We start from the raw sequence: 24,536 nt of genomic DNA on the forward strand, positions 1-24,536 counted from the left end.
TCACACTGCACACCTGGACCATGCAACAATCTAACTCCTCTCTCTCCAGGTTGATCCTCTCAGTAGTCACCACCATAGGCTGGCTACAGGATGAGGTTTAAACTCCTGAAGCCGGAAGTCAAAGTCTTCGTTATCTTGACTCACACCTGTCTCTGTCCAGATCCTGTACTCTCAGCCTCTTAGCGGGCCATCCAGGTGAACTCTGTCCAGCTCAAGCAAATCATGCCAAGGTCATTTGACCCTTTATTCAGGAGTCACTTCACCCTTTATTCAGGAATGCCACATGCATGAGGCTTTACCACGCCTTCCACCGCCACCATCTACTGTGTCCCTCTACGTGCACATCAGCATGACAGATGTTTGACACATTTTATTTCTAGTTCTCACCTCAGTTATGCTAGTTATTTATGCTCAATGTATCAAATATATCAAGGAATTTGGGCTGGGCACTGTGGCCTATACCTGTAATCCCAGCACTCTGGCTTGAGCCCAGGAGATCGAGACCAGCCTGGGCAACTAAGCCAGACCACCCCTGATGCCCTCCAATCTCTACAAAAAATTTAAAAATTCGCTGGGTGTGGTGGCATGCACCTGTAGTCTCAGCTACACAGGAGGTTGAGGCAGGAAGATCCCTTGAGCCCAGGAGTTCGAGGTTGCAGTGAACTATGATCACACCACTGCACTCCAGCCTGGGTGACAGCGTGAGACTCTTGTCTCAAAAATTAAAAAAAGAAAAAGAAAAAAGAAATCAAGGAATTGACAAGGTCACAAACTAGGGAGTAGCAAGCCAGGGTTTGAACCCAGGTGTGATTCAACAGCCTGTGTTCTTTCTAAAGCCCCAGGCATCCTCATCCCCAGCTTCCTATTTACCAAAACCTAGGGGTTCCTTCAGAGTCTGCTCAATTTCACCTCTCCCACACAGTCACTTCTGACCACCCCAAATCCAGTTATCAGTGGTTACTTAGGACTCCTGCTGCTCTGACCTCATATTCTTAAAAACTTGATTTTTTTGCAGCCCCAGAGCCTCATATTAATAGTCTCTTGAACACAGCAGGCACTCAACTATCTTAACTGAGTCATTTTGCTACTTTCATATTATTTCCTATGGGTAAAATTACATAACAGGTAAGATAACTTCAGTAACTGAATAAAATCAGTTTCAATAATAAGGGCACATCTATGGTCTCCTAAAGTAAGAACAGAGGGCAGGGCTAATTAAACGGCTTAAAGATATCAAAGACCCAATCTCTCTCCATTTTTTCACACTATCCTCAGGCCACTGCTTCTCCTCACATGGAGGCAAGAGAGCTACTGTAGTTCTCTTGTAGACATGTAGACAGTTTCCGGCTATAGACGAGGATCCTTATCTTCTTTCATATTTTATTAGGAAGGAAAACATTTTCCAGAAGCTCCTCAGTAGATTTCCCCCGGGGTCCCTTTGACCAGGGCTGAGTCCCATGTCCATGCCCTAGTTGCAAGGGAGGCTGGGGAGGCAGCAGATAACATTTTCAGCCTCCACTCCAGGAACAGGTTCTGCCAGCTAGGGAGAAAGGGAAGGAAAGGGGTATTTGGAAAGGCACTCCATAGGGTTTGCAAACACCACCTCGAACGGATATTATGCAGCAAGACACTCTGTATAAGGAAAACTCCCCTGTCTAAACAGATTATTATTAGAAAGGCTTGCTAATCAGGTTAAAAACAAATAATCCTGTTACCATAGAATGTATTTGCACTGGAGGTAGCAGAGAAGAGAATCGGAACCTTCTTTAGCCACCAAATGGAAATACATTCCTCTTCCCCAGTGTTTTGGTTACACATCATAATCTCCTTCACCATCATGATCACCACAAGGAAAGAAGGGCTAGCAAGAAAAACACATCTAGCCTTTTGGGGCTTCCATACAGTTCTGAAAACACCTTAAGGCAGGCAAAAAAAATTTTTTTTTCAAGAGATTTAAAGAACAGAAATGGAGATGAAAATATTTACAAGTCTGCTGCCTCCTTCTCTGATTCTTCTATGCTGCTTCTAAAAAAATGATAGTCTGCCACCCCTACCACTACCACCACCACCACCAACCACCCCATCTGCTGCCAATTCTGCAAACAGCATAGATATCCGTCAATAGGGAACCACTTTTTAAAATTCTATTACAATGGAAAATGATGCAGCCACTAAAATGGAAATGGATCTGAATGGGCTACCAAGGGAAGCTATTCAATCTAAACTGTTAAGAGAGAAAAGCAAGACGCAGGGCTATGCCTACTGTGCATGCTCATCTGTGCTTATTTAAACGAGAGGTGGAGGGATTTATGATAGACGTGTACAATTGTATACTCTATGTGTATGAACATTTCTAGAAGCTGTCTTAAGAACTGTGGATGGTAGTTACCTCTCGGGAATAGGACTGGGAATCTGGGGACACAGATACCTTTTATATTCTCTTTTTGAGAGAATAATTCACCTTATTTTCATATATTTTTTAAAAAGTCCCCAGTGCCTGTATCTCAAAGTGAGACTAATATGGAAATACCTGCAAAATTTCATTAGCACACTTAAGATGCTTCCTTGTCTCCTCCAGGGACCTACGATTTTACTAACGGTAGCAAAATAAATTATCTATAGGATAGTAAGCATTTTTGTGACTCACCCTAACTGAATTTTGTTTATGCAATTACTTTCAGAAAAGTAACTCCTTACTGAAAAGAGAAATTTTAAATCCCATTTCCCAAGGAAATGAAACCATGGCTTAAAAGGCAGTTCTAAAACAAATTTTATGGGACTAAGCTGGAATCGCCAAGTCATAGTTTTCAAGTGAAAATCTCATTACAATATTGTAGACTAATGTTACATCTTTCTTATATAACTGCATAAAATACTGTCTTTTTAAGGGACCAATGCCACTGAAATATTTCTATTGAGAACTGGGTTGCCCAAGGCTCACAGATTTGAATCTGTATTTCATGGACAATGATGTTTCCCATAAAGACTCTTCACTGAGAATACTCATACGAGCAGACCATGGCAGTGTATGATAGGCGTATATACACAGTTGTTCCTTGGAATCCATGGGGGATTGGTTCTAGGACCTCCTGCAAATACCAAAATCTGTTAGTGCTCAAGTTCCTGATATAAAACGGTGTAGTATTTGCATATAATCTACATATATCCTCCTGTATACTTTAAATCATCTCTAGATTACTTATAATACCTAATACAATGTAAATGCTATGTAAATAGTTATACTATATTGTTTAGGGAATAATGACAAGAAAAAACACTCTACGTGTTCAGTACCAATGCAATTTTTCTTCCTAAATATTTTTGACCCCTGGTTGGTTGAATCCATGAATGTGAAATCCATGGATGTGGAGGGCCAACTATATATCCATTTGTGGCAACTGAAGGGTCACAGAGTTCATCTAGAGACTGTTTACATACAGTTCATGTGATTCCTGAGGCTAGACTGTTTCACCTGTGATTCTCAGGTTTGGTGTTTTTGTTTGTTTTTTGAGACAGTGTCTTGCTCTGTCATCCAGACTGGAGTGCAGTGGTGCAATCACAGCTCACTGCAGCCTTGACCCCCTGGGCTCAATTGATCCACCTACTTCAGCCTCCCGAGCAGCTGGCACTACAGGTGCACACCATCACGTTCGGCTAAGTTTTGTTTTTTTTTTTTTATAGAGACAAGGTTTCGCCATGTTGACCAGGCTGGTCTTGAACTCCTGGGTTTCAAGCAATCCACCTGTCTTGGCCTCCCAAAGCTGGGATTACAAGCATGAGCCAGTGCACCCAAATGGTTCTCAATTTTTTTTTTTTTTTTTTTTTTTTTTTTTTTTTTTGAGACGGAGTCTCACTCTGTTGCCAGGCTGGAGTGCAGTGGTACAATCTCAGCTCACTGCAAACTCCGCCTCCCGGGTCCAACTGATTCTCCTGCCTCAGCCTCCCAAGTAGCTGGGACTGCAGGTGCCTGCCACTACGCCTGGCTAATTTTTTGTGTTTTTAGTAGAGATGAGGTGTCACCATGTTGGCCAGGATGGTCTCGATCTCTCGACCTTGTGATCCACCTGCCTTGGCCTCCCAAAGTGCTGGTATTATAGGCATGAGTGACCACGACCAGCCTCAAGTTTTAAAGTTTGGTTTTGTCCTTCAAAAATCGTTTCTACAGCAACAACTACAAAAAAGGAATAATGTTATCTCCTTAAGGTTAAAGTCAGTTTCTCATAAGACAAAGCAGGATAGAATTACTTTCACTTTAAAAATTTTTTCAGTGGTTCTAGGATTCATTTTAAAATGAAGCAATGCTAAAAGCAGACTGCAAGGTATACTTGCAGTGTTTGAATTTAACTGATTCTTAAAAACTGTTTGGCATTTGAGCACGCAGATCCTCTAGAGACCCAGAAATTCCATTTGTAGGTTAGAGGATCAAGTGCCCCTGTTAGGAGCACATTGAAAATATACACAGCAGCATCACTTGCAAAAGAAAAACAATAAAAGCAATAACAAAAGACAACACACAAATAATCCAAAGCCTATGGGCAATAAAATGGAGATATATATACACACACACACACGATAAAATGGATACACACACACATTGTGTTTATTTGTACAGTGTAATGGAATAAACCAGAGCTACAAGAATTAAAATGGGCCAGGCACAATGGCTCCCACCCGTAATCCCAGCTGGTAGATCATATGAGCCCAGAGTTCAAGATCAACATGGGCAACATGGCAAAATGCTGTCTTTACCAAAAAATAAAAAATTAGCCAGGCATGGTGGCACACACACTTGTAGTTTCAGCTATTTGGAAGGCTGAGGCAAGAGGATGAGCCTGGGAGGTCGAGGCTGCAGTGAGCCAAGATCGTGCCACTGCACTCCAGCCTGGGTGACAGAGCAAGGCACCGTCTCAAAAAGAATAAAATGATTACATCTTAAAAGAAGCAAGTCAAAGAACACATACTTTATGAATTCTACTTTATAAAGGTCAAATGCAGGCAAGCTCTTGTTTAGGTATGAACACACACGTGGTAAAAAGAGAAAAATCTTGAGAACAGTTAAACCTTACCGCTGCAATGACCTCTTGGGGGTGGGAAAGGCTTGCGATGTAGGGATGCTCAATCAGGGAAGGTCACAAGGTCAAGTTCATCTCCTTACCCTCAGTATAACTACAGGGGTGTTTCATGTTATTATTCCTTAATGGAATATCTTCTTTGTGCAATATTAGTTTACAAACATTTTAAAATAAAAACTATGGAGTAGGCCAGGCATGATGGCTCATACCTGCAATCCCAGCACTTTGGGAGCCTGAGATGGGCAGATCATGAGGTCAGGAGATCGAGACCCTCCTGGCTAACATGGTGAAACCCCATCTCTACTAGAAATACAAAAAAAATTAGCCAGGCATGGTGGCAGGCACCTGTGATCCCAGCTACTCAGGAGGCTGAGGCAGGAGAATGGCGTGAACCCAGGAGGCGGAGCTTGCAGTGAGCCGGGATCGCACCACTGCACTCCAGCCTGGGTGACAGAGTGAGACTCCGTCTCAAAACAAACCCCCCCCCCCCCCAAAAAAAAAAAAAAAAAACTATGGAGTAAATTACACAGTAAAATAAAATGTGTGTGTGTGTGTGTGTGTGTGTGTTTGCTTAAGCTGTAGAATGAATGACTTCTTTCAATCCTATTGCTTTGTCTCTGGCTCTATACTTAACTCTTTGGGTAATAATGTTAAAATCTAAATTTGAGGCCGGGAGCAGTGGTTCAAGCCTGTAATCCCAGCACTTTGGGAGGCCGAGGTGGGTGGATCACGAGGTCAGGAGATCGAGACCCTCCTGGCTAACATGGTGAAACCCCGTCTCTACTGAAAATACAAAAAACGAGCTGGGCATGGTGGCGGGTGCCTGTGGTCCCAGCTACTCGGGAGGCTGAGGCAGGAGAATGGCGTGAACCCGGGAGGCGGAGCTTGCAGTGAGCCGAGATCCAACCACTGCACTCCAGCCTGGGCGACAGAGCGAGACTCCATTAAAAAAAACAAAAACAAAACAACAACAACAAAAAATCTAAATTTGTGACCCTACTTAAATTGTGACCTGGTCTCAAAGACCCTCAGGTCACCACTGCAATGATCTTCTTGGATCATTATCTTCACTGGTTACACACAGGAATGTGAAGCATGTAGTCAGGAGAAAGCCCTTTAATGTCCCCCAGGCCACAGGTAATCCCCCTCGAAGCAAAAACAACCTACTCTCCATAAACTGACAAGAAAGGAACAGGTGGGAAGGAGAGCAGAGGGGCTGCCAGCATTGTCAGGCTTTCTCCAGAATGGCCTGTCAACCAAGACAAGCCCTGTTCCCACATCTTTTTGAACAGCCTGGCACAGAAAGCAGCTCTGACTGTTTTACAAGCAGTGCTCTTGCAGTTTGGGGAGCCCTTTTCCCTTTTATTCCAATGGAAACTGTGTGCATCAAGCTCTGTAAACGGTTGCACTCACAGTGTTACAAGGCTATCAGATGATTTGCTGTAGGAACAACCGGCCCCTCTGAATTTTTTCTTTTTTTAAACAACAGAATTTTTTTTTTTTTGAGACAGAGTCTCACTCTGTCGCCCAGGCTGGAGTGCAGTGGCACGATCTCAGCCCACTGCAACCTCCACCTCCTGGGTTCAAGCAATTCTACCTCAGCCTTCTGAGTAGCTGGGATTACAGGCACTGCCACCACTCCCAGCTAATTTTTTATTTTAAACAACAGAAATGCAACCTCCAAGACCCAAATGATCAAATGACAAGCAGCAAACTTCTCCAACTCTCCCTCCTCCCCGACCCCCAGGTGTTTTGGTTTCTGAAGACTGGGGATCACTATCAACAACGGGCAAACCTTTGCTACAGAATGGATTAGGAAAAAACCACCTGAATTAATATATGTGTGCAAATATTTTAATGTTGAGGGAAGGAAAGAAAGATTGCATTTTGTGTCAATATACAGAAGTCTTCTATGACAAAGAGCCACAAGTGAATACAGATTTCCTATGAGATCAAAGGCTGCCCCAGGGCAGAGATCATATGAACCTGAGCCTTCACCACCCTACATGGAATAAACCCCACACTATGGGGTGTCCAAGCATGGTCCAAGGAGCCCCCGTTCAGACGCATTCTCCATTTCCCCCACAGCTGCTTCCTCTCCCACAGCTGGAGGCAGTCACCACACCCTTCTTCCCCAAGGTGGGCTGGGCAGCGTTACACAGTCAGTTTTACAGAGTTTCAAGTTTCCAGGCAAAGGCAGGACGACTCAAAGATGCCCACTTGTCGAAAGACCAGATGTTAAAGTATGAAGTTAGATTCCAACTCAGAGTCTGGTTAGACCCGGGGTTACTTTCGAACTCCCAGGGAGGTGGGAGGGGACCTGGCTCTTCTCCAGCCAGTAGCCGGCACAATCCAACCCAGATATTTGTCCATCTGTTAAATCACTCACACTGGACTGACATTTTTAAAAGGACATAACATTAAGGAGACTGGTGGTTCATTAGGCGTTTAGGCAGTTTAAATGCCTAGAAACCCACTGAGAAATTAGAGGGATTTGGGCCAGCACAAAGACAACTATTAAGAGCACAAAGACGAATTGTATTTCTTTCCGGCATCTCCCAGGATATTAAAGACCACAAAGCTCCACAGTACATGTTTACACACACTGGCTGAAACGCAAGAGCCGTGAAGAGACTTACCAAGGGCCACACAGCAAACCCAGGAGCACAGCAGGATCAGCAGCCAGTTCACCCTCCTGCCCGAGGCATCTGAATCTGCAAGGCAGGCAGGCTAGATATTCCAAACAGCACCTACCATATGACTCAGCCTGGACTTTGGAGATACTGCTCACATTATCTCGGGGTATTCCTGTGTTTGTCTCAGAGAAACTCCACACCCTGCACTGGACCCAGTACAAACGTCAGTAATAATGCACCGTATTCAACACTCTGCTGTACAAATGGGCTCTTTGTGCTGCCAGCAGAAGAGATCCACATTCTGTATCTTTGCAGGGAGGTCGACTAGAAGGGCGCCTGCTATCAATCACCCCGACTCTGGGACTGCAAGAGGACAGATACTCGGTCTGGTACTCTCTCTTTACCAATAAGGAAAAGGGCTCGGCTCAACAAACCTTGTTAGGCAGAGCAAATGCCAGCAGTGGACTGGGCACAGGAAACACCAATGTGATGAAGGCAGAGCAAAGGGGCCAGCCAGCGCCAAGGGAAGGGAAGTGGCTTAAAGACAGTGAGCAGTCAGGAGACTCTCTGTTGATTCATTCATGAGACAGACACTTGCTGGGTGCCTCCTAGTGTCAGGCGCGGCAAGGCGTGCTGGGGAGGCAAAGGGGCACAGCCGCCTCCTGGCCTAGTGGCCGGGGGGAGAGACACAATGCCAGCCACTGATAAGTGTCAGCAGAGTACTTGGTGCTATGTGAGCACTTGGGAGGGGCTGCTAAGGGGGAGACAGGAGGAAAGGGGGAGGGGAAAAAGTCAAAGAAAGCCGAAAGAAAGGCTTGTCAGAAGGTGAATCAGACAGAGAAGTAAGGATTTGGAGGACTTGGTGCAGGTGAAGACTGGGATGGTAGATGGGTCACACCCGGAGGGTCCCACTTAAATCATGCAGAGGTGCTTGGGGTTCATCCTGCAGGTCACTTGGCAGCCGCATAGAGGATTAGGATGATCACATCCTTGTTTTAAACAAGTCCTTCTGAGAAACCAAGATGGAAAATGCATTTCCATGGAGCCAACTGGAGCCTGCTACAGCAATCTATGGCAAGAGCTGGTGAAGGCTGGATGTAGGGTGGTCACGAGAGGTCTATGAAGGAAGCGGAATGAGAGGACTTGACATCACCTGGATGTGGGGGTGAAGGGGCGAGTCAAGGAAAACCCCCTTCTGTTTCATTCCTTCTGGTAGCTAAGATTATTCACAAGACAGGCACGAGGAGTTTTAAGCCTCAGACATGATCACCTTAAGGTTCCTAGGGACCTTCAAACACAGATGTCCTGATGAACACGGAGAGAAAGGGACAGAGGAAACAGCACTGGAGCCCATCGGTGACAGCGCCTTAGGCACCTCTCTGAGGAGACAAGCATAGACAACCAGACCTAATCAAATCCCAGCTCTGCCTCTTAGCAGCTATATGACCTGGGGCAAGTGAATTAACCTTTTTGGGACTCTGGTCTCACCTAAGGAAATTCCTTTTGGGATTTAATGAAATCAGAAAAGGACAAGATGTCATGGCAAACAGAAGAGATTTAATATTTTCCTCCTGCCCTTTTGTGATCATAATCTGCTTTGTATTATAATTGAGTACTTAACCTTTGCAGTAGATTACAAGTTTTCTTGCTGTCACTCATCTTTAAATCCCTTTTGACCATATTTGTAGGCGCAGATTCTCAAATATTTGAATTGCCACAAGTCACATGAAAAACTAAGGCCAAACTGTTCTAGGGGACCAGGGGTTTCCTGCCTTTGACATTAAATAACAAATGCAAAGATCTCAAAATTGCTATGTGGCTTAAGTGGTGTTTATTTAACTCTGTGTTGAGGGGTGGGATGGAGAGAAAAGGGCAGTGGGGTTTGGAAAAGAGGGAGAATTTTGTCAGCCTAATAAAGGCTAGTCAAAGCCTACTCTGTGAAAACTCTACTGTAATATTTAGGAGGAACAGTGTCTACCAAAGTTAATATTGCATAGCCTCTATCCTCTGGCTCAGTTCAAGTAAAGGTCTTAAGTCATGTTAAATAATAAATTCCAGCAAATGGATCTTGCCTTAAACCAAATGTTAAGTCAATAGTACACTCTGTATATGAGACGTATATACTTTCTTTGCTAGGTCATTTTGCTAATTCTATTTATAACTCCTAAAATGAATATTTTAAAACTACAATAAGATTTTTAAAATCAGACTGACCAGTAAGGCATACATAATTCAGTTCCACATGGCTAAGCGTGTTCATTTTTCTTCAGGTTTTGCCTTTAAATTTGGGCTCCAACTTGTCTTTACCTATTTTTATGGCTGCCTTCCTAGTCTGAAAATATCTTGGTCACTAGATATTTTGCTTCATCTCCAGCTTAGCTCCTAAAATACATTCAGGATCACTGCTTCCTTCCCTATTCTTCCCTGGGCTTCATATATTCCCATCCATTCACCCATAGCCCAGTTCAGTACCCCTACCTCACATTCTGTGTCTCAGTCACAAATATCTTTTTAAAAACCTGCCCAAGTTTCTAATACAGAATGATTTGGCAACTGCCTCAAAGCTCACTGTTTGGCTCATTTAATTATTTTGATTAAACATAGACAATGATCCAATTCAGAGCTAATGGTCTTTAGGACTACTCTTATTCCTGGCTGTCTTCAACCTGGGCACATGTGACATGCCTCAAGCATGACCAGTTTGAGAGGACACTTTAGTCCCCAAGGGCCAAGGAAGAACAAGTTCCTCCTCGCTCACATATGTAGTCCGAACCCGAGGTTCTTGCCTCTCTACAATGTTTCTGGACTCTGGGTGGCTCCCATTAAACACACAATACACATCCCCATCCTTCTTAGCCAGCCTGTAAGATCTGGACACCCCACTGACATAGAGACCCAAGATATCCTCCAGTTCTTCTCTGCTTTCAATAGACTTGAACTTCCCAGATGTGAATGGACTCAACTTTTTAGTGTGTCTACAAGATGCTCTCCTATCCCATTGCCAATAGAGGGAAAAATGAAAGCAGACAGATGGCCAGATTAGATGGAACCCGCCATTGAGATGGCAACTTCTCCACGGCACCCAACCCCTGGTCTACTTGAGTTATTCCTCAGACACTGACAAGAGGTGCAGTCTCCGGGAGAGACTACTGAAGACGTAATCCTTTCCCTTTAAACATGGCTTTCGACATATGCATTACACATACATACACACATCTGACTCCACCATGACTCACATTGGAGGTGGTGTTTAAAATGAACAGCATCTCAGTGCTATTATGATGCTTCGCTCAAAATTACTCTACAACTTTTACTACAGGAGCAGGTCACATCCAGGAAGTGGTTTGCCTGATCTAGAGCAGGATTTTCTCACATTATCTTATGCCCCAGGGTTGTCTCGCTTTCTTCAAAACCAGATCAGGATCTGCGACCTCCTGTGACCCAAAGCACTCTCCTTGTAAACTGAGGATTCCCTACTAAGCTAGTCCCTATCCTTTTCTCTCTCCGAACACCTTAAATACCTTTTACATTCTTCTCTTTCTCACAGTTCATGTCATTCCTCCAGGCAGAGGCCCCTGAGATTCCTGTGGGTTAGTAGACGTGGATAGCTACCTGCTGCATCAGGCTCAGCTGAGTCCGGGAATCCTTCTGAAAATAAAAGATTTATCCTGCAAATTGGTGCAACCTTTGGGAGAACAATGCGTTCACCTCTATTCTCATTTAAAAGATACATGCCCTTTGACCTAACAGTTTTGCTTTTGGAAATTTATCTAAATATGGTTATAGAAAAAAAAGTACACAAGTTTTCAATACAGTATTACAAAGCAAAAGAAACATGAAAAAAATCATCCTGGGAGGAACTTAAACTGTGTATCAATAGGTATATGTATATTTTGTGTCAAGACTATTTCTGTAAAGACACATAAGAAACATAACATGCAGCCAGGTGCTGTGGCTCACGCCTGTAGTCCCAGCACTTTGGGAGGCCGAGGCAGGCGGATAACCTGAGGTCGGGAGTTCGAGACCAGCTTGACCAACATGGAGAAATCCCATCTCTACTAAAAATACACAATTAGCTGGGCATGGTGGCAGACGCCTATAATCCCAGCTGCTCGGGAGGCTGAGGCAGAACAGCTTGAACCTGGGAGGTGGAGGTTGCAGTGAGTCAAGATCATGCCATTGCACTCCAGCCTGGGCAACGAGAGCGAAACCGTCTCAAGAAAATAAAGAAACATAACATTGTTATCATTGTTATCTCTGGGGAAAAGGACAAGAAGCTGGAAAGAGAGACTTTAATTTTGCTTTAAGCCCTTTAGTACTGTGGATTTTCTTTTCTTTTCTTTTTTTGTTTTTTTGGAGACAGAGTCTCACTCTGTCACCCAGGCTGGAGTGTAATGGTACGATCTTGGCTTACAGCAACCTGGGATTACAGGAGCCCGCCACCAGACCCGGCTAATTTTTGTATTTTTAGTAGAGATGGGGTTTCACCATGTTGGCCAGGCTGGTCTTGAACTCCTGACCTCAGGTGATCTGCCTGCCTCAGCCTCCCAAAGTGCTGGGATTATAGACATGAGCCACCGCACCCAGCCTGTGGAATTTTTTTTTTCAAATGAATTCGCACTTAAGCTACTTAATAGAAAAAAATGTGAACCTTTATCATTTAGAGCTACTAAACACTCCGTTAAACAATATCACTTAATCTTTGCTAAACACGAACTAGAAAAACTAGGCACAAATAGAAACTGTACAGACCAGATATATATTACAATGGGTCTGCTTTAGCAGTTAATGGTTTAATTATTAAATATTCTCAGGCCAGGGTATTTTTCTCTAAGGCACTTTATGTGTTACTGACTCTTCTACAATCTAAGTGACTCAATGTAAACCATTCCCCTTGTACTAAACATGCGTGTTTACACTCAGTCAATTTCACTGAGGAAATTAGGTTAGGGTCAGTTTATAAGGTTTTGACCTAAACCTTAAAAAGAACACAACATCCTTCAGGTCTTCAACAAGATTGATGCCCAGGCCCTATATAGGACATACTGAATCTTCCATGTGTTTTTTAACAAGCTCCACAGGTAATCTGGATGTGGCTGGCATTGCCTCATGCACACCTAAAGTAACCATGCTTAGAAAACACTGTCTTATCCACAAGAAACAGCGTAGAGAATTCTATTGCAGTACTCCAAGATTTTAAAATAAGTAACTTTCTCAAACACTGATACGGGGTTTAGAGTTAACACTGCGGGTAAGAAAACCCACCAGGCTCTCTCATTGATACACAGCTCTTCTGGCTCCTTTGAGGAAGTGAGGACCAGTATGTGGAAGAGCCTTTGGAGCTGGTGTTTCTCAAGCTGTGGCTTCAGGCAATCTCAGGGACGGAATCTAGAATGTGCATCTGACAGCCTCCTTTCTACCTCCTACCTCCACCCCATTCTTATGTCCAAATAGTTTGAAACTATTGAGCTAGACCAGTATATCCCAAACACCAAATTGTTAAGAGTGGATGGGGCTCCAGAGATCTTTGCCACACCCCAGACCAGTGAATCAGAAATCTCTACTGGAGGTTCTGCAGTACCCCAGGTTCTTTATCTAAACAGGAAAGTTAGGAAACATCAATTTAGGTCAAACTCATTTTAAGATAAGGAAATCAAGGCCCAAGAAGTTTAAGCGATTTCACCAAGGACTTATGGCTGATTAATGATAGCTGGGTGCCGTGAAACCTGGTGAGCTAATTCTTCCCTCTTAGACCAATACTGCTCGTTACGGTATGCGTCATCATGACAGCCCCAGTATCTGTGCAGTTTCTGATTCACCATGAAGAGGCCCCAAGTGATTAATAAAGCCTGAACCCACAGGGCATGTGAGAACCTGCCACTGGTTTAAAGGATGACTGACACGGTAAAGTGTCCAACATCAACCCGCCCTCGGAGTTCTTTCACTTTCAATATCAGTGGGAGGAGAAATATACAATTTTACATTTCATAGAAAAGTAAACCCAGCCCCACACAGTTAACAAGCAGGTGAAGTGGGAACACAGGATGATTCAAAGTTTTCGGATCACGCCATTTCTTGGTCAAATACTAGTAACTTCAGCAAAAGACCTCTAATTACCACACACTTTTGGTTATGGCAACAGCCTGCTCCTTACTGTTGGGAGAGAGTACTCCACACCCATGGCCTGCAACCAGGATCTCCAAACCCATCAAAGAGAAACGTGGATGGGAAACCAAACCCCCCAGCCTGGAAAGCATCCAGCAAGCTTTAATTCAGGGAGAGTTCAATCCAGATAACTGCCTCTAATTGGCCCTCCCACACGGTCTCACAACATAGAGCTGTAATCCGTTCCACAAAGAATGTGGTACATTTCTTTTCCCCCTTGAAAAGTCAGAATCTTCTCTTGTTAGGTACTTACCATCACTGTTTTGACTTTTGTAAATATACTGAGACATTAAAAAAGGAAGAATGAATGGGTAAAAGCAAAGAAGTAGATGGATTTTTTCTTTTTTTAAATAAGCACTGATCCCTATGACCTTAACGACAACCCAGTGAGATTCAAACCTGTAATGGAGACTGATGTCGACTCAGGAAACCTTTCTAGTCCAGAGCACATGTGATCCAAAAAACACATTCATCTGGTCGGACATTTTCCATACTCTGATTTTTATCTTTCTTGGCATGCTCAACTCTCCTTTAATAAAGTCACAACCCTTTGTTGCCATGGAACCCAATCAGACACGGAGCCTGTTACTATGACTTCCCTGAAGATATAAAAAAAGACGCAGTGACCAAAAGACCGGCTCTTTCTTTAAAAAAAAAAAATTGTAAGGCAAAGAGGCTCCAAAAAAACCTCAACACTTTTCTATCTACTGAAGTTTAATCTTTTATGCAGGCTCACTTGAACTCTTCAGCCAAAGCTAGCTCATGTTTTATAAAAATTTTTCAGCTGGAACTTTCCAAAGAAAATGATTTTACAAATAAATACCTGGGCAAAGGAGGTAAAAATATCCTTGGGATATCTTACTTTTTTCCTTCTTCTAGGCAAGCTTTCTGAAATTTGAGTAGCTATTTAGCAAACATGTGTCAATCAGCAGCTGCCAAATTGCAATATTCATTTCCATCAAAACTTAATGTTGCCAAGAGCTCATTATTTGTCTGAAAAGAAAAGATATTCTAAATAATACAATCAATCCTGTGTTCTGGACCTGGACTAAATCTGCAGGAAAAAAAAAAAAAATCTGAGACTAAGCAGAGTGGACTGAGCAGAGCTACTTAAGGAAAGAGAATTAACATTTGTTGAGTGCCTACCATGAGCTGGGCACTTTTACGTCATCACGTGAGGACCCTGTAACTGAGGCAATGCCACCTCTGTTTTGCAGATGAGGAACCGAGGCTCAGAGAGCTTAAGTACTTAAGCAGCTTGTTCAAGCTACCAGGCTAGAGTGCTGCCTGGTTCCCAAAGCCAGAGCTATTCCTTCATTCAACCAGCACTTATTTCTGGTCTCACAAGTGTAGTACATATGTTATGCTTCTTATTCTTCAGGAGTGAATTCACAGCCTGTAAAACTTGGCTGTAAAGAGAGCACGGTGTCCATCTTTACTGGCACAGGGGCCAGTTCTGGCTACACTCATGTACAACAACTACCACATCTATACAACAGCAGCTACCCCTTGGGGGAATCACGAATAAATGCCCTGGCTACTTGCCTAAGAAAACACATGTGGGCTAGGCACCCATTACACCCTTCCAGATGCTGGGCCACTGACCAGGGCCTTCCAACCCTGAACCTCATGGTGGGGAGGACTAGGAAGCTCTGGGTGGCCTTTTCATGTGCAGTATCATTGGCAAAGTAAAAGTCAAGCCACGCAAGCCACAGCTGTTTCTCCAACCTGGTTTTGGACAACCAGCTTCAAGAAATGACTAGTAAGAAGGAATGTGGCAAGGCACGAAAGTTATAATTCGTAAGTATATTATTAATTATACCAGCCTCTCAGCTAAAGAAAATTTACCTGTTTCATGAACAAAGATTACAACAACTGTTTTCATTAAAAGAAATTTTTAAAATCACCCAAAACTGCAATACTATACCACTTCATACTCACTAGGATGGCTGTAATTAAAAGACAGATAATAACAAGTGCTGGTGAGGATGTGGCGATATCAGAACCCTCATACACTGGTAGTGGGAATATAAACTGGTGCAACCACTTTGAAAAACACTCTGGCAGTTCCTCCAAAGGTTAAATAGAATTGCCATATGACCTGGCAACATTCCTTCTAGGTATGTATGTACCCAAGAAAAATAAAAGCATATACCCCCACAAAAACTTATACAGAAGTGTTCATAGCAACATTATTCTTCATAGCCAAAAAGTGAAAACAACCCAAATGTCCACCAAATATAATATATCCACACAATGAAATATTATTCAGCCATGGCCAGGCATGGTGGCTCATGCCTGTAATCCCAGCACTTTGGGAGGCCGAGGCAGGTGGATCACCTGAGCTCAGGAGTTTGAGACCACCCTGGGTAACATGGTGAAAACCTGTCTCCACCAAAATGCAAAAAAATGAGCCAGGCATGGTGGCACACGCTTGTAGTCCCAGCTACTCAGGAGGCTGAGGCACAAGAGTCCGGGAGGCAGAGGTTGCAGTGAGCCGAGATCACGCCACTGCACTCCAGCTTGGGCTACAGTGAGATTCTGTCTCAAAATTAAAATATATATATATATTTTTTTCAGCCATAAAAAGAAATAAAGTACTGATTCATGCTATAACATGAATGAAACTTTTAAGAGAGGGAGAAATGAAGCATAACCGCTAATGGGTATCTTTCTGAGTTGATGAAAATGTTCGAAAATTGGCCAGGTGTGGTGGCTCATGCCTGTAATCCCAGCACTTTGGGAGGCTGAGGCGGGTGGATCACTTGAGATCAGGAGTTCGAGACCAGCCTGGTCAACATGGTGAAACCTTGTCTCTACTAAAAATACAAAAAATTAGCCGAGTGTGGTGGCACGCCCCTGTAATCCCAGCTACTGGGGAGGCTGAGGCAGGAGAACTGCTTGAACCTGGGAGGCAGAGGTTGCAGTGAGCCGAGATGGTGCCACTGCACTCCAGCCTGGGAGACAGAATGAGACCCTGTCTCAAAAGAAAATGTTCGAAAATTGATTGTGGTGAGGATTGCATAATTTTGTGAATATACTAAAATATCATCAAATTGTACATGCTAAATGGTGAACTGTATGATATGTAAGTTATCTCAATAAGTCATTTTTTCTTAATTTTTTTAAAAAAATTATACTTTAAGTTCTAGGGTATGTGTGCACAACGTGCAGGTTTGATACTTAGGTGTACATGTGCCATGTTGGTTTGCTGCACCCATCAACTCATCATTTACATTAGGTATTTCTCCCAATGCTATCCCTCCCCCAGTCCCCCACCTCCCGACAGGCCCCGGTGTGTGATGTTCCCCGCCCTGTGTCCAAGTGATCTCACTGTTCAATTCCCACCTATGAGTGAGAACATGCAGTGTTTGGTTTTCTGTCCTCGTGATAGTTTGCTTAGAATGATGGTTTCCTCAATAAGTCATTTTTTTTAAAAAAAACCAACACAACAATGTTTTGGTGTTTTGGTGTCCTAATAAACAACAAACAGTCTAACTGACAAGACCACCTAACCTTTGACAAGTTACTTTGTCTCTCAGGGTCTTCATGCCTTGGTAAGGAAACAAGGCTCAAGCATGAACCAAATGCCGTCTTCCCTCTTGAGCAAAGGAATCTGTGACTTTATATCTGAGGGAAAAAACGATTTGGGTGAAAACCTCTCAGGTAAAGTACAAACAGGAAGTCTGACCTCCTCTGTCTGCCAGGCCAGGACCCATCCCCCTCCTCCAATCGAATCACTGTTAGCTCCCCAGTCTGGTTCCTCCCTCTCAGCCCAGCCTCTGTGCCCCAACCAACTTCTGAACACCTGCCATGTGTGCATGGAACAAAGCTAGACTGTTTTCATTACCTCTAATTCTCAAAACAATCCACAGGGGAGGCAGGCATCATTCCCCACTCTGCAGGTGCAGAAACAGCCTCGGAAAAGTTATGCAAGGTAACCACGATTGCATAACTGCAAAGTGGCAGAGAGAGGATTAGAACTCAGATCTGAAGTATGTGCTGCTTTCCTATTCCAACATCTGTGTTTTCCAAACTGAGTCCACAGACATATTCCTAAGGCTTCATAAGTTTGCTACAAATAATTTAAAATGTTGCATTTATTGAGATAGTAAAGAATATTAATATAACTGCATTCATGGGACCACAGAGATAATCATCTGGTAACAATACCATCCAGGGGCTTCAGGACCTCTTCTATTTCTATTCTTGCTGGGGCCAGGAATTAGTACTACTTCAGTGTTTTGGGTCAGTAAGGAAACACCTTTGTGGACTGTATTAGTTTCCTAGTGTTGTTGTAACAAAATAACACAAACTGCATGGCGTAAAACAATAGAAATTTATTGTCTCATAATTCTGGCGGCCAGAAGGCTGAGATCAAGGTGTTGGCAAAGCCAAGCTCCCTCTGAAGATGCTGGAGAAGTAACTGTTCCTGCCTCTCACAGCTTCTGGTAGCCTCAGGCACTCCTTGGCTTGTCAGGCCTGGCACCAATCATCCTGACAGCCCTGTCTTCACCTCATCGTCCCTCTGTGCATGTCAGTCTCTGGTGTCTTTAGAGAAAGGGGAAATTTGGACACAATCTTTTTGGATTAGGGTCCACCTCACTGACCTCATTTTCACTTGAGGTTAAATTTTACAGAGGTTTAGGCCAGGCATGATGGCTCACGCCTATAATTCCAGCACTTTGGGAGGCTGAGGCAGGTGGATCACCTGAGGTCGGGAGTTTGAGAAGCCTGACCAACATAGAGAAACCCTGTCTCTACTAAAAATACAAAATTAGCCAGGCGTTGTGGCGCATGCCTGCAATCCTAGCTACTTGCAAGGTTGAGGCAGGAGAATCACTTGAACCCAGGAGGCAGAGTTTGCGGTGAGCTGAGATCACACCATTGCACTCCAGCCTGGATAACAAGAGCAAAACTCCATCTCAAAAAAAAAAAAAAAAAATTTTACAGAGGTTTGATTACCTCTGTAAAGACTGTATTTCCAAATAAGGTAACGCTGTGAGGTACTGGGGGTTAGGACTTCAACATATCTTTTGGTGGGGGACACAGGTCAAACGATAACACTGACTTTAATAGTAAATAAATAACGGTTCATTCCTGTAATTCCAGCACTTTGGGAGGCCGAGGCAGGCAGATCACCTGAACCTGAAGTCAGGAGTTCTAGATCAGCCTGGCCAACACGGTGAAACCCTGTCTCCACTAAAAATACAAAAATTAGCCAGGCACGGTGGTGCGCGCCTGTAGTCCAAACTACTCAGGAAACTGAGGCAGGAGAATTGCTTGAACCTGGGAGATGGAGGTTGCGGTGAGCAGAAATTGTGCCACTGCACTCCAGCCTGGGTGACAGAGCAAGACTCTGTCTCAAAAAAAAAAAAAAAAAAAGTAAATGATATGGCAGCTCCAGGAGAAGGGCAAGTAGTCTCACTGTGAATGAAGGTGTCATCACACACAATTTTTCTAACAGAAAAGTTATGCAAGGGCTCAGCCTTTCCATCACCCAGGAGGCAACAGAAGCATTCAAAATTCCACAGAAAACCTGCCCTGCAGCGGTCACTACCGTACTGACATGTGGGGAGCGATCTAGATCACCAGTAACTTCAGTTAACATTCATTTAAATTATTACCTTTGTATTTTGTATGCATTTGTTTCAGATTTTCATAATAAAACGTTGAGGTAAAAATTTCCTCAGAATGTTGATAAAATCTGCTGTATTAGTCTGTTCTCACACTGCTATAAAGATACTACCCGAGATTGGGTAATTTATAAAGGAAAGAGGCTTACCTGACTCACAGTTCCACATGGCTGGGGAGGCCTCAGGAAACTTACAATCATGGCGGAAGGGGAAGCAGGTACGCCTTACAGGGAGGCAGGCAAGAGAGAATGCATGTGGAAGCACAGGAAAAACTACTATTTATAAAACCATCAGATCTTGTGAGAATTCACTCACTATCATGAGAATGGCATGGGGGGGAAATCGCCCCCATAATCCAATCACTTCCCTCCCTCGACACGTGGGGATTACAATTTGAGGTGAGATTTGAGATGAGAGCCAAACCATATCATCTGCTAACAAAATCTTTATTCTTAAAGAACACCTAAGTAAAAACACCAATTAGCATCTTCAAACAAACATTTTTCACAAGCCAAAAGTAGAGAGAAGATGAATTTTCAAATATAGAAACAAGAGTACATGTCTTCCCTGATTAGACTTATTTAAATAAATAATGTAGCCAAGGCCTTAACGAATCCTCTGATGTACTTAAACACTGAACTCTGGGGAAAAAAGTCCTGCTTTCTGTTGAAATAGTAAACTCAAATATACCAATATCAATGCATGAAATTCTTAATGCATTATTTCTTTCCTTTCATGCTTCCTTCTACTTCTCTACCCATTTATTCTGCAATCTCTGCCCACCTCTGGGTAGAGAGGGACAAGTGAGTCACAAATTACAAGGATGCCATGGCTTACAGCAGACTTGGGCACAGGTTGGGTAGAAGAGCACCCAAGCCAGATATGAACTGAGAAAGGGACTCAGGGACAACCTTGCATTTACATTATCTTACATAAGCCTTCCACATCCTTATAGGGAAACAATTACACTTAATTTTTTTTTTTAAACAGGGTCTTCTTGTTCTGTTGCCTAAGCTGGAATGCAGTGGCGTGATCTTGGCTCACTGCAACCTCCACCTCCTGGGTTCAAGGGATTCTCCTGGCTCAGCCTCCGGAGTAGCTGGGACTAAAGGTGTGCACTACCCCACCCAGCTAATTTTTGTATTTTTAGTAGAGATGGGGTTTCACCATGTTGGCTAGGTTGGTCTCGAACTGCTGACCATAAGTGATCTGCCCTCCTCCCAAGGTGCTGGGATTACAGGTGTGAGCCACCACGCCCAGCCACACTTACGGAAACTGAAGCTCAAATGGGTTAAGCAAATTGGCTAACATGATTTCATACAGTTTGTAAGAGCTGAGATTTTAAAACCAAGCCCGTTGCCCCCAAAGCCCTGGCACCATGCGGCTTCCTCACTTCACCATGCACAGCTGTCAGCACACTAGGGGAGGGCTTTACCACAGCCTGCATTTAGAAGATCTGACCACTTCTCATCACCTCCACTGTCAACATTCTAGTCCAAGCCACTCTCATCACTCCCACAGCTCTCCCTGGGCCAGTCCATGCCCACCTACAATTTCTTTTCAATCCAACAGCCCAGAAGATCTGTGCAAGACCTCTACTGGCTCAGGAACTGGCCTCCCCATCACCTCTCAGACCCTATGTCCCAGGACTCAACTCCCTGCTCACACTGCCCCAGCCACACAGCCTCCTTGCTGTGCCTCAAACACAACAGGCACACTGCTGTATCAAGGAGTCCATGCATGCTGTTTTCCTGCCCTGGAATGTTCTTCCCTTAGATGGCTGCACAGCTTACTTCCCAGGTCTTTCCTCAATGTTTCCCCTGACAAGAGCTTTCTTTGAGTGTCCTGTTTAAAACTTCTTTCCTCTACCTCCACCTTGGGACTCCCCAGCCCTCTTGTCTATTTCTCAGCATTGCGCTTAGCCACATTTAACATACTATATATTTTATGTGTAGGTCTGGCTTGTCTGCCTTGCCCTACCAGAACACATATTCCACAAGGGTAGGGATTTTTATTTTGTTCCCTGGGATGCCTAGCACATAGTAGGTGCTCAATACACACTTACTGAATGGATGTACTGAATTAGGCTAAAAGCCCAATCATTTTAAGTACAATTCACATCTGTACCACTCATGAATGGACTCTGGCCTAACCTGCTCCTGACTTGGTGGAAGGGTGGGCAATGAAGAGACAATTATCCAACCTAAAGAGCTAAAAGGAGCTTGTCCTTAAATTCAGTGCCATGAAAGGTGCTTGAGTGACTCCTTTTCCATACCACATGTTGTGGAGACATAGGTACCACTAACCTCAATGCTACTCATCCTCAAGGTGTGGTCCTGGGTGAAGGGGACTCCTTGGGCTAGGACATTAGGGAAGGCAAAGAGCAGCCTACCTTTTTGTCTTCTCTGCCCAAAGTGCTCATCAATAAAAAAAACCTGCCTGGAGGTTTGGGGGCATCTCTGTTTTCCCTGTTGAAGCTCCACCTATCCACAAAAGGGCTCTTTTCTTACATTGACCTTCTTGAACTCCCCATCTACGAAACCTCACCAGAGCTACCAATGAAAGGCACATGGGTTCAATTCTCCAAGAGGTCTCAGGCAGCAAAGTGTGAACTCTGAACCTGCCTACACAATGACTGGCAGGAGTGAGCTATTCTAAGCATCTCAGTGTCTGCTGGATGGTGAGGAAACAAGCGCAACAAGGCTGCACGAGGTCAAACAGCAAAAACGGTGCAACAGCAAGATGGACCCTTTCCAAAGGGGAGCCTGTGCTGCAGAAGGTACAATGTCTGCCAGCTCTAAACTCATCCTCATGCTCAGTCCCTTGTGGGTTAGACTGGTGGTGGAGAAACGGGGATGACAAATAATGGGAAAGCCATAAGCACATGACTTTTGTAAAATTCTAGGACACTTAAAGGGTGCCATTCTGTTCTGAAATTCTACGAAGGGACTAAAATCACTGCAAGATTGCTTCCAAAAGGCAAATAAAACCTCACTGAGAGATGGTACTATAATTTCTTGAGTTTGCGTCATTCTGTTTTCTGTAGTTAGAAAAAAGGTGATGGATTTGGGTTACAAAGGCAGTGTTCCACTATAAAAACCTGCTGGTTGCCATGACAATTAACATCCCTGTTCCTCCCTCTTCTGCAGCATCCTTCTTCCATCTGAGTCAAATCAAAGAACCTAGCTATGACGCCCATGATTTAGTATTGGCATAGGATATAAATATATACACACATATACAAAATACATATCAAAGGCTCATCAGAGGTGAACCAAAGCCTTGAAAATTGATGCCACCTGTCCTCTCCCAATAATGTCCTACAGACAACAAGAGACATCCCTGCAGGAGGGTCCAAGCAGGAAAGGAGGGTGGGCCAGGAAGGCTAAACAGTCAACACCCAGTCCTCCGGTCTAGAGTCTCTCAGGGTGGACTCTGGGGGAGTTCTTCCTGTGGAGGGCCCATGAGAAGCCAGGGCCCCGTGGAGAACAGTCCCTGCCACTCTGCAGTGTCATTATCTGTCTGCAGGTCTGTCCTCCCCAGCCTGAGCTCCTTGAGGGCAGTGCCCACATCTGACTGATCTCAGGGCCTCGCACAGTGCTGGGCACACTGTGAAGCACCAAGGGCGATGGAGGGCCCTCTGGGGTAAAGCAGCCTCCCCTTACGTTTTCTACTGAGACCTCAAGATCGGGCCTAGCCTGCTTCTAATTAGCCCTGCTGGAGAAGAAAGCCAGGGGAGAATTCTACATCAAAGCTCTGAGGTATGAGCTTGGGACACCTATAGCACACTGCTGCCATGAGCTCCCATCCCTGGGGTCACAAGTCTTGACCACCAACCCTTCCCCAGACCTGGAGCAAAATTAAGAATAACTTAGAAAATAATAGCATGAATGTGACTGATCTTCTTCTCAGGACAAAGGCTGATCATTCGAATTTTGAATAGGGTTCAAATGGAGAACTTGCTATTTGAATATCACTATCACTCTGCTTAAATTTATTTTAAATAAAAGTTATATATGCCCATTTAACATTTAATTGCAAAACATGGCTTGTTTTACAAAAGATATGAAGATACAGGCCAGGTGTGGCGGCTCATGCCTGTAATCCCAACACTTTGGGAGGCTGTAGCAGGCGGATCACTTGAGGTCAGGAGTCCGAGACCAGCCTGGCCAACATGGCGAAACCCTGTCTCTACAAAAAATACAAAAATTAGCCGGGCGTGGTGGCAGGCACCTGTAGTCCCAGCTACTCGGGAGGCTGAGATATGAACCCAGGAGATGGAGGTTGCAGTGAGCCAAGATCCTGTCACTGCACTCCAGCCTGGGTGATAGAGCAAGACTCTGTCTCAAAAAAAAAAAAAAAAAAAAAAAAAGATATGAAGATACAGAAAAGGCAGAGGAAGAAAATAAAATCCCCATCATCCCATGACCTGGAAGTAGCTCGGGCCTACATTTGGGTTTTTACGTGGTCATCCTTGCAGATGTCTGGGCGCTTCTGTCTACTGGTTAGGGGCACGGGCTCTGGAATGCAGAGCTACCTGGGTTCAGATTCTAGCCTTTCACTTAGTGGGATGATCCTGGACAAGTCGCTTAACCCCTGTTTGAGCCTCAGTTCTTCTTTCCTAACAGGAGGACAGCTGTGTCTCTTTCTTGGTGCTGCGTGAGAGCTGTTTTAACCCAGGTGAAGCCTTTGTCATAGTGCTGGCAATGGCACTCCTACCCATTTATGCTAGCTTCATTAATATTCTATTTGTATGTGGCGCTTTTTAAACAAAAGTGGTATTTTCTGTGTATATCTTGTAAATGTTTTGTTGTTGTTCTTTTGTTTTGTTTTTGAGGCAGAGTCTTGCTCTGTCGCCCAGGCTGGAGTGCAGTGGCACCATACTGGCTCACTGCAACCTCTGCCTCCCGGGTTCAAGCGATTCTTGTGCCTCGGCCTCCTGAGTTGCTGGGATTACAGGTGCCCGCTACCACACCCGGCTAATTTTTGTATTTTTAGTAGAGACAGGGTTTCGCCATATTGGCCAG

At 44.1% G+C, this 24,536-nt stretch overlaps 1 protein-coding gene across 11 annotated transcripts in view; it reads right to left on the reverse strand.

The window, feature by feature from the left end:
- The window catches only part of TMCC3 (transmembrane and coiled-coil domain family 3), a 308,376-nt gene that overhangs the window by 39,927 nt on the left and 243,913 nt on the right, over nt 1–24,536 (reverse strand). The window contains exons 1-2 of one of the 11 annotated variants that reach the window (XM_050747186.1): nt 7,712–14,266; nt 5,067–5,166 (exon numbers count right to left, since the gene is read on the reverse strand). The exons of 7 other annotated variants lie outside the window; for them this stretch is intronic. The gene's annotated coding sequence lies outside the window, so the exon portion shown is untranslated. 3 more of the 11 variants (XM_050747188.1, XM_050747182.1, XM_050747184.1) reach the window with 3 other exon arrangements.

This window comes from Macaca thibetana, chromosome 11 (assembly GCF_024542745.1).
Source record: "Macaca thibetana thibetana isolate TM-01 chromosome 11, ASM2454274v1, whole genome shotgun sequence".
NCBI classification, from domain to species: domain Eukaryota; kingdom Metazoa; phylum Chordata; class Mammalia; order Primates; family Cercopithecidae; genus Macaca; species Macaca thibetana.